Source organism: Centroberyx gerrardi, chromosome 24, assembly GCF_048128805.1.
Source record: "Centroberyx gerrardi isolate f3 chromosome 24, fCenGer3.hap1.cur.20231027, whole genome shotgun sequence".
NCBI lineage: Eukaryota > Metazoa > Chordata > Actinopteri > Beryciformes > Berycidae > Centroberyx > Centroberyx gerrardi.
The window spans coordinates 4546122-4557500 of NC_136020.1; the positions used below are offsets into that span (position 1 = coordinate 4546122).

General features: G+C 41.9%; 1 long non-coding RNA gene across 1 annotated transcript in view; it reads left to right on the forward strand.

Annotated features, from left to right (window-relative positions):
- The first annotated feature begins 1053 nt into the window (after positions 1–1053).
- Positions 1054–11379, forward strand: part of LOC139924956 (uncharacterized) — a 57588-nt gene continuing 47262 nt past the window's right edge. Inside the window, exon 1 of the long non-coding RNA XR_013504093.1 lies at positions 1054–1487. This is a non-coding gene — a long non-coding RNA (uncharacterized LOC139924956). The remainder of the gene's footprint in view (positions 1488–11379) is intronic.

Consider the following 11379-nt stretch of genomic DNA (forward strand, 5'->3'; position numbering starts at 1 on the left):
GAACGCACAGAAGTGAAAATATAGAATGTATTTCAGGTGGAATCTTTCGTAAATTAAAATTAAAATGCTGTTGTTGGTAGTTTTCGCAGTTAATAATACCTATATAGGCCAATGCAAGATGCCATAAATACAGTGGGCTACCAAAAATATATAAGAAAATGTAAAACACCAAATTTATACCAGACAACTCTGTCTTATATGCCTATTTTAACCCATTTCAGTAGCACAATTGTACCTAAAAACTGTAGAATGGGAGGTTCAGTGGGTTCAAGAAAACAATCCTTTGTATATTTTTATTATCCGTGTATATCTGGAATCTTGCATAGGCTATATGGCTATTAATAGCCTATGCAGTTAATTTGCTGTTAAAAGGACATTCTGCAAAAAAACCCATATGTAACAGCTACTAGTTTCATGATTCCACTGAATATGTTGCATGGTACCAACTGTGATCCTGAAGTAGAATTCCACAATTTTTCAGGAGACAAGTTTCCATGACCTAAAAATGGTCATCCTAATGGGTTTGTTGTTTTTCTAAAGGAGTAAACAGTCTGGTTTCCACTCCAGTTGGGCTGAAAACAATCATCTAATGCAATAACTAAGTGAAACAAGAAGTGAAACACATTCTGATATATTCCTGCAAAGTGACTCATTTGTAAAATTCCCTTATATTGCCAAACTTTTCCAGAGAATGTATCCACTTCCCCGACTTCCCCCCTGTCTGGAATACACCTCTCAACGCTGAATGATATTCCAGGAATTCCCTGTCCAGTGGAAACCGCAATTGTGATAGGATTTTGTTATTCTGGACACCCCTAACCTGTTTTTCTTGGAGTAACAACGTTGGCACTTTTATTTTGAAGGCAAAATAGATGTACTTCCTGTCTTGTTGTAGCTAACCGTAGCTAGCTTGATGCAACTGTGTAAACGAGAGTAGAGGCAGTGGGGGTTTAATGGGAGGAGGATGAGGAGGAAGAAAACTCCCCATCCCGATACACTCCAGTTTTTTTTGCGTATCGCGCCGTTTACAGTGGAGCTCCTAGCTAACGACACGAGTGGATGTGTTCGTGTCGTGCTCGTACTGGAAGTAGAAAACACACACTCCTACCACTAAAACTGCATGAGTGTGTTGGTGTAGTCATGAATTACACCTGAACCGGGCATGTAACCGGGTTCCTGGGCGTGGAAAAGCCAAAGAAAGCAGCCTGTCTACTTGTTTGTCGTGGGAATATTGTGAAACTAAACTTCCACCGTGACTACAGTAGCTGCGCAGCCGAACCAACGGCAGTTTCAACGTTTCTTTCGTCCCCGTTTGTTTCGCGTGAAGATTTCTTTAGCTCAGTTTACGTCAGGATGTGATTTGGGAACTTTTTGACCGACTGGTGACCGAGAGGGCGAGCGTTATTTTCTTACGTTTCATATTGTTGGGGAATATAGAAAGAAAACCCGCCCGTACAGTGAGAGGGATCTCGGCGACACATCCAGAGGTAAGCAGCAGCAGTGACTTACAGCATACGCCTGTTAATTTACTTTTTCACAGCATCTGTCATGACTGTCTTGGTATTTTGTGTAAACAGTTTAGTCTTCTCTGCGCCCCTGCAACACCACTTTCCCGTGGCTTCTTATAAACAGGAAAGGCTTTAGGGGAAAATCTTTTAAGAGCTATAAGCAAGACTCGTGAGTTCCACTTCTTATCAACGCATAGCCGGTAGAATACGTCACGCCAAACGCCATTACAAATTCTGGCAATTTAAAGATACCTTGCTTATCGGAAAAATTCCACATACCTCACAGAACATGAGTTAAGTCATTTACGAATGGCTGGGAGCCAATGGAAAATTGGGCAAACAGATCATTCACCAAGCAGCACATGATTGCAAGAAAATCTCAACTTTTATAATTGGTTTACGCAGCTCGCAACCGCCCTCGGTGCATTTTGAAGCAATAGGAATGTGGGAAAAGAAGGCGAATCAATTCTAAAAGTGTATTTTTTTAGGGACATATGTTGTTCTTGATGTATTGTGTGTATGCCGAATCGAAGAATGGAAGCTAATGAATCGTAAAGTGCCTTTAGCCATGTTTTACGAGGTATTTGCGTTTGCTGATGAGGCAACACTACATTTCCACATTTTTGAATGGGGTTTGGCGTGATTTTCACATAGGAGAGAGCGCAGTGTATCGGGGATGATCAATACACAGAACATCTGGAGCCTCAGTGAGGGGCTTGATCCTCTTGAGAAAGCCACACTCCATACTGGACTGATTGCTTTCAGTGTTAACTGACATGGTGGCATCTACACTGAATGTACAAGACATTAGAGACACTTACTCTATTCATGAAGTACACTAATGAGGTGAATCATTATCCCTTATTGATTTCCCTTACTAAATCTATACCAATCACAAAGGAGGAGATTTAGATAAAGAGAAACCTAAGGCTTTTGAAGCTTTGAAACTATTGAGATGTAGATTGTGCTGAAGGGGCTGCAACTCAATATCAGGAAAATGTCTCTAATATTGCATGTACATCCAGTGTATTGTGGGTGATAAATTCAGTAATAGAGAGTCAGACGTTTCTGTGATGCAGATGAATCATACTGATCATAAGTTCTTAAACCGTTTAAGCAGTAGCCAATTCAGAAATGTAAGTAGCCTAATGCAATCTACTCATCTCATTAAGAGACCAAGGCTCATTAAAACACATTGCTCATTAAAAATTATTGGGGACTGCAATTACCAAATGTTAAATGAAAAAAAATGGTCTAGTTCCCATCTGCTTCAAAGCATTGCTGTACATGGTGACGTTTAGCATGTGAAGGTAATTGCTCTTGGTGTCAGTTCAGGTTAGAACAGCCTCCACACTGCACCTTGAACTATGTAACCATAAAACAATAACATAATGATGATACTGCACTGGTAAGCCTAATGTTGATTGTGGATAATATGACATTTATGCACGTTTATGGAGTCAGATGTGGATAATATGTATGTATTTAGCAGAAACAGTACAATTATGTTCCCTGTTTAGAATGAAAAGTGTGATGCATGTATTCCCTAATATGGAAATGAGATCTGTAGTCAACATCCAAATCAAACTAAAATGTCTGGAATGACTGTGAATGACTTTGAAATGCAAAACTAGCTGCGAACTGCGAGCCACTTAATTTCTGTCTCTATGAGGAATGAAAAGTTGCCTTAGCGCTCACTGTTGACGCTTATTCTATAATTGTTTTAAATGAAACGGGAGTTCCATGGCACTCTTCAAGCACAAGAAATCAAAAAGCCTTTTTGCATAGCAGTTCAAAAGTACTACATTCTTTTGAACAAGCTATGCATTAAAGCCTTTTTAAAAAAAATTTTTTTTTTTACTTTTTGCAAGAAGAGTGTCTTGAAACTCTTCCTTTTTCAGTGAAAGCAGCACCCACAAACCAAAGAGCACCTTCAACAAATGCCTCCACACACAGACACCCAGTAGAAGCACTCTATCCTCTCCTCTTTGAACTATCTCTTTTGGTGACAGGAATGTTCTGACCTCAGTAAGATTGAGAGGCTCTGCTTTATGGAGCACAGCCTCAGTGACAAAAGGTACAATATTTAACATTTTCTGCTGACTGGGAAATGCAGATTGGAGTTGTAGTTATGCAATCATTTCTTGGATTATTGGTTGGGTTAAACCTTAATGTGCGGAGACTTGGAAGGTCAGCAGCTAGCTAACTAGCTTACCTAGACAGCAATAGGCTAGTATGGCTAGTTTGAACTTGGAAGGTCAGCTAGCTAACTAGCTAGTATGGCTAGATAGCATGTTGTCAATTAGTACCCAGAGCGCTAGGGTTTATAATATTAGCTAACTCCACTCTTACCTCTTATCTTTTTCACTGGGCTTCAGTCTAACTTTACTTAGCCAGAGAAACTGTGATTCTTTGGCTCTGCCCACTGGGGGTTTAACTCAACCAATCAGATAATTTCTGCCTCTGAGAAATGTTTGTATAACTGGAACTCCAGTCTACCAGAGAGCTGTCTATGGGTTACACCGTAAATTCATGTAGCCTATATAATTAGACCATCAGAACCTGTTTGAGTGGAGTGGAGACCTGGAATGTCGGCCGGGTGGCTGAGTAACCTCTGCTGCTACTGTCAGACTCACATGGCTGTCTGCTGCTACAGAGAAGCTACTGTCAGCACGGCTTCACCTGGCCTATCCCACAGCAATACACCCCCTTCTTTGGCAAATAATATCTTAGATCAATTCAGTTTCACCTGTGTTCAATATTTATTTAGTAGCTGCAATGATTTAGCCAGTCTCCAAAATGACCACCCACCAAGCACCAAATGTCAGTAGAGTTTGTTTTTGGCAGACATTTGCAGATTTTGTTAGTCAGTAATATTCACATGGTATTCATATCTTGTCAAAGTAATAGAAATTGGTGGTGGTGTCACTACTTCTAGTGTTATTTATATCATGGTATACAGTTAATCCAGTATACCAGCCCATTCCTGAAGCGCATTAACTTATTCTGCTTGTATAAGAACCATGTGGCTGTATTTACTTTCACAGAGAAGCTACTAAAACGAAGCCCACAGCGAGGCTTTTATGTCGAAACACAGAAATAAGGCTGTCGGTCCCGTTGAAAGCAACATCTCTTAACCTCACAGCAGAATCCTAAATCAAATCACGTTTCATAACTAAGAAAAGAGGACAAGTGAGGAGAGAGGAGGAAGAGAGAGAGAGAGGGCATAAACACTTGTCTCTTTCTCCATGTTGTAGTGATTTAACACAGGAAGAGACCATCAGCCCTCAGAGGTCAGAGGTCAGAGCGCAGGGGTCAATGGCAGAGAGCATGAACGCAAAGTCACACAGGCGTTCACACACTTCCAGCTCCAGATCTGTACATATGTTCCAACCGCTTTGTTTGTTTGGTTTTCATTAGCGTTTGCGTGTGTGTGTTTTACTGTGTGCGCTACATGTGTGTTTGGGCTTGTGTGAATACATGCGTCCCTGTGCGTGCGTGTGTGTGTGTGTCCTGGTTATGTGTGTGTTTTTCATTCGTACAATGCAGAACGAGAGCGTTTTCCCTTGTCTTTGGCACGGCATCATGTTTGCTTCTCTACTCACTGTACACAGTCTGTTGTTGATCTGCATCGTAAGCTGTCTCTTATTCATTTTGACCGCTTCCTCATGCCCCCCCCCCCACCCCCCCCCCCCCCAGCTTGTGTGTGTGTGTGTGTGTTCTTGCTTTCAAGATGAAGAAAAGTATACAAAATTGGGAAATTTTGTCAAACCTTTTGGGGTTGAGGTTAGTTAGGATTAGGCATGTAGTGACAATGGAATGAATGTAAGACACTGGAATTTCCTTTCAAGTATAACAGTGTGTGTGTGTGTGTTATCACTGTGGCTAGTCTTCCCTAAACAGAACCATCTGTTGCCTGGACTCCCACCTAGACCAATGACAGGGCCAGGTGACATTCCATCCCCCAGCATGCCTCCCTGTGATTGGCCAGTGAAAGCCTGAGTAAGCACTCATGACTGGCCAATCATAGCCCGAGTAAACAACAGACCAGGAAATAGCCCTCTTGGGTGGATCAGTAAAGACTTTACTAGCTAGTGCTTTGTTGTTTGTGTGGGTTTAGGTTTACCTTACATTGTTGACTTGTGTGTGTGTGTGTGAGTTGCTGTGCTGTGTTTACCTTATGTTGTTGTCCAGTTGCCCGCTGTGTGACCTGAAATCAATGTTGTGCTGAATTTAGTTTACCTCTCAAGGTTCACAGTGCTGCATTTGGTTTATCTGAAAAATATTGAAAACAGCAGCAGAGCAGCATGAAGCCGAGGGAAGAGAATTAAACCACTTTTACTCTCAGTCCTTGTAAATGTATAGAAAGGGTTTCTCATATTATTTTCAGCTTGGTAACCAAGCCAGGAACCCAGTCTCTCACTCTGGGACCCACTGTATTGATAACATATTGCTACTATCATGTGGGGGCTCTTAAAGTGACAGACTGCAAGATTCTTGTTTTTCCTGATTTTGGTGACGCCTTTGGTGATATGTGGTCACTGCTTTGGTGTTTTGCCCTCAATATGATAATAAAGACACTCAATGTAGACTGCAGCTAGTAAACGATGGTGAAACCTACCAGTCAAAAAGTGTGTTTTTTTTTAAATTGGTCTTAAATTTAATTCCAGGTAGCATTAAAAAGGTCTTTAAAAAGACTTTTTAAAAAACTAATTTTTATTTAGGTCTTCGCATTTGAGTACAGATGGGTGGAGTCAATCAGATCAGGACAGTTCAGGTAAATTGTCAATCACACAATCACTTTTAGAAACTTTCCTGTGATTGTCTCATTTTCCTGGTACTCATTGCATTGTGTTTTTCTGGCAAACCCCTGTAGCACCTGAGAAGGTTAAAACAACCCATATAAAGTGTTTGTGTCTAGAGTCTGGTCTTGCCCACTGTGTTGGGAGCAGCTGATTTAGGCCAGTTTATATGAGGGCAAGCCTCGCTCTGCTATATTTGGCCAGCTGTTAACTTGTTGGTCTCATTATCCTGTTGTTGTCAGGGAGGCTCAGTGAGAAGGGTCGGGATTTAAGAAGCCTATTTGACTGATTACTGACCCTCATCCCTTTCAAGTGTTTTGTTGCAGTGTGTTTTCTTAATGTGGGCCTCATTATACTTTCCTGAACAGCTACAGCCACATTACATGTCGTGCTTCCTGAAGGCACACAGCTAAGGATGTTGAATATGTACATAGTCTACAGTCTGTCCATAGTATGTTTTTTAGTGAACCCTTGTGAACCCTCTGTTGTCCGTTTGTGATGTGTGTCAGTTTGTACTATGAACAGATTTGAATGTCTCTAGCAATTAGGGCTGCAACAAACGATTATTTTGATAATCAATCATTCTGACAATTATTCTAGTGATGAATAGATTTGTCAGCTCAAGAAGAAACCGTGTCTCACAAATCTGATCCCAGTCCCTGTAACTTGAGTTAAGCCTGATGGACTTGTCTGTTCTCTTTGCTGTAATTTCTCTTCTCTGGTGTTCATACCAGTTAAGAACACATGAAGAAACAGCTGAATATGAGCATCAGTCCAGACTGCAGTTTGCCCTCCGTTCATTTTGTTATGCTCGGCTTTCCCTGCATGAAGAACTGCTGGCTATCAGGTGTCAACATCCGTCTCTGTCTACCCATACAACCTTGCGTTCTGGGGTCGTTTCCTGTAGTTGGTTCGCATTACGCTCTCATTCCTAACAAACCCCACCACAGTTCTCTTGGAAGGGGACACAGACACCGGCTTTGTTGTCACCTGGCCGAACTAAAGAAGTAAGCGCTCCAGATCTTGAATAAAGCGCTCCAAACATGCTTGGTGTGAACCCAAGACAAATTCCTGTACATTAATTGGACTTGGCAGGAGACTGTGTTCACTATCAGAACGATACTGAACTTAGCAGTAAGTTTCTGGCCTCTGCTAGCTTGCTAGTCTGACCAGCATCATTTCTTGTATGTTTCGGTATATCGGCGTGCAGCAACCTTGTATGTCCAAGCCATATTTTCTGGAATAGAAATGAAAATGGCCCAAACTGCCGATACAGGTTTTTGCGCGGCATATACAATTTGCAAATTGTTCCCGTCATTACACCCGTTTCAAACCCAGGGGAGGAAAGTCTGACAGAAAAAATGCATCACATCAAGTCAGACCGCATTGTCTTTTTTTATGGCACAATTTGTAAGTCAGTTTTGTCAGGCGGCGCGCTTTACAAAACTCCCAAGAGCACAATGTCTGCAGTCTGCCAAACCATCAAGCTTCATTTATTTTACCACAGATGCCCTTTACTTCATCACCATGTCTGTTGATATACACACACACACTCTTACTCTCTCTCTCTCACACACACACACACCCCCACCATTTTATGATGATAGATATTTTGCTGCTGAACGAAGAGTGGGAAGTGTGGAGGGCCATTTAGCTGCCTGGGTAAATTGCTCTTACACTTTGTCTCTCTCTCTCTCTCTCTCTCCCTCTCTCTCTCTCTCTCTCTCTCTCTCTCTCTCTCCCTCTCTCTCTCTCTGTGTTAATTCAGGGCCACGTCAGTCAGTTGGAGATGCGAGGCGTTGCTCTACAAATAGACAGAGTAATCATTAAACGCATAAAAGACCGCCGCTCGCTTGGTAAAGAATAGAAAACATAAAAGCAAGGGAGAAGCGAAGACAAAAAAGACCGGGGGAGGACAGTTACAATGGCACTCAGTCTAATGATTCTACCCAGCATTTTCTATTTCCATTTAATTTCATACAGCGTTTTCAATTACTCTTTATTCTAGCTCTTGTTGGGCTTATTGCAGGGCGATTGTCGGTGCACTAGACGGTGCGATGGATGCACATTACAGTTTATTTTTCTTACTGGCATTCAACAATGGCGTGGTCCTTTTTTAAATGCGGAGTGAACTTCATGATCTTAGGGCAACAAAACCTGCTCAAAACTCACTTTCTGTTTTGTGAAAACTCGTTTGGAAAGTGAATGGTTTTCATCCAAAAGCAGCAGGGGTGTCGGCTCACTAAACTACAACAAAGTCCCCGCATTTAATATCATTTGCTATCAAAACCTAAAACCCCCTGAACCCCCCAAGCTCCACTAGAGCCGTCAGCCACCTGCTATGGAGGGAATGCTTCGTATAAAATCAATGAAAGCTGCTCCATTGCCACTTGTGTTAGCGTTGCATCATGGCAGCGTTGCGTTGTGTCTAATCGAAGCTTCCAAGCTCAAGAAAACGAGGTTCAATTCTCAGTGGCACAAGTGTGTTCATCCTCATATAGTGCATTGACATGGGAAATAAAGTTTATATTGCTCTAGTGTATTATAGTGTATTAAAAATATCCTAAAATAAAAAAAAACACCAAAGCTATACTTATGCATATTGAGTACATTTCCATGCACACCAATGCCCCATTCATTGGGATTAATCCGCTTAAGGCAATATTTTTAATACAACGTTTACATGGTTCGAACACGCGCGGTTTGAAAAAAGCCCAAAGCAATCGAAGGCGTGTACATGCCCCAACAAAAGGAAAGACTAAGCAGAGACCTAGGCGTGTTAACTGGGTTATGTTTACTCTGAGTATGACCTTACTCTTCCGCTTAAGATGATCAGATAAAAACGTTCAGTTGACAGTTTAAATAGCCTTAATCGGGTGAAGATAGACTTATGAGTGTGCATGTAAATATACTCAATGAGGAAGCTGGTCCAGACGCTTTTCCCCTTTGCTATTCTGCAGTTCTAGGTCAACTGGTGGCTCAAGCTAGTTGTTATAAAACGGGGCTCAGGTGAACACTTCAGCAGCCTGTGACAGCATTTGTCTAGCAACAGTCTGTGTGCGCGTGTGTGTGGTCGCGTCGTGTTTACTGCAGTATTTATCCACTGGCAACGAAGTGTGTATAATCTCTGTTTGGGCTTCTGCGAGTGTCCGAAGGTTGTGTTTGCTGTAGACACAGTAACAGGTGTGTGTGTGTGTGTGTGTGTGTGTGTGTGTGTGGGGGACCTGTCCTTGACCACTCGGGTGTGTTTGTTCAGATAGGTAAAGCCGGGAAGGTACCTGGCTTCTACACTTCACTTTCTCTTTGTGGTTTTCAAAAGCTAACTTCAGATCAGTTTAAATGTGACAGAAACTCAAACTTCAACAGAAAATCCAAGGAAAACGTCACAGTACTGGACACACTGTTTGATTGACAGCTGATGTGTACTTGTTTTATCCTGAAAAAAATCTTGCTTCACTCACTTATGTGCACGCAGGAATTGTTTCCACCGAATTCAGCATTTGTCCACTTCTGTCTTATTTTTGATTAGTTCCTGTAATTTCAGTTTCAAGCTTCAGTTTTTCACATCTGTCATTCTATCTGTCTCTATGTCTCTCACTCTATCTCTCTCTCTCTCTCTCTTCCTCATTTCTTCCCCTCCTCCATATGGGCCGAATCATTTTGCTTCACCATCAAGTCTTTATCCCTTTATCCTCCATGCTGTCATTCCTGGCCATGACCGCATTGTTCTCTATCTGGGCTTGTTATTCCTGCCACAGTCATCACAGTCTGACTCACTGGCTGTCAGTAACCCCCCCGCCCCCTACCACACACACACACACACACACACACACACACACACACACACACACGCACACACACCACCACCAAGCCATTTCATAGTTTGAAGTCCTTTTTTTAGGGTGAAATTTTCAATCAATCTGGCCATGCAGCATACTGTTTAAAAGTGTGAAATCTATGTCTATGCATATGACATACATATTCAAATTCTGCAAATTGCTTGGGTTGGGTCTTTAGGTTTTCCATTTGCTGCCAGATAGGCGAAGTTGTCCTCTTTTTCAACACAAGCGATTCACATTTAATCTCAAAATGTTGAAGAGTAACACCAATGTGTGTTCTCCCAAATTAGACACGTGTTGAAAATGATTGACCCCTTTTCTTGGGCAAGAATCTTTTCAGTATGGGAATAGATCCCCCCCCCCTTTACTGCACTGCTTCTACCTTTACTGGGGATTTCTGGATTGATGAAAGACAGGAACTCCTTGATGTGGGAAATTCCAGCGTTGTACTTTAGTCTGCGTTGCTGGGAAGCAGCTCTAGAGGAGTTCGCCTGTCCCCCTGCTAGGATTTCAGGGTGATGGAGAGTAAATAAGCACAAGAATTATCACATATGACCGTTGCACACGCTGAACCCCTGACCTTTACGAGTGGTTTCCTTCCACTGTGCGCAACATTCGGCCCGCTGCTGCAAAGACAAAACTACAAACTCTGAGATGAAGATCTGAAAGGAGGGTCTGACTCTGACATACTATTCTAAGGCAGAAACTGCACGTCTGAACTGTTATTCATAAATACGACCAGGGTAAAAAAGATCAACTGACTGTCAGTATTTACAGATAAGAGAGTCTTTCTGCGTGGGCGTTCATGGCAACGCTTCAACTCTGCTTGCCTTTTCTTTGCTTAGGGTGTGTTCACACCACACATGTCTCAATCCTTTTCCAATCAGCTGTGTTTGTAATGAGTGAGAACATAATTTGAACCAAATACAGGAAACAACCTTAAAACACAAGGGTTTATGGGTGTACGGAGACAGATGTTGACATCCGATAGCCAGAAGTTCCTCATACTTAGAAATCTTAGCATAACAAAACGAACCGAGGGCAAATTGCAGTCTGGACTGATGCTCATATGCGGCTATTTCTTCTTTCTTCTTCTATGTGTTCTTAACTGGTATGAACACCACAGAAGGTAAATTACAGTTACATGAGGTGAAAGTATCAAACGTTTCTAAAATTCACTATGGAATTCAGTCTTTCGCAACGGTATCTAAGCAATATTGAAATTCTGTT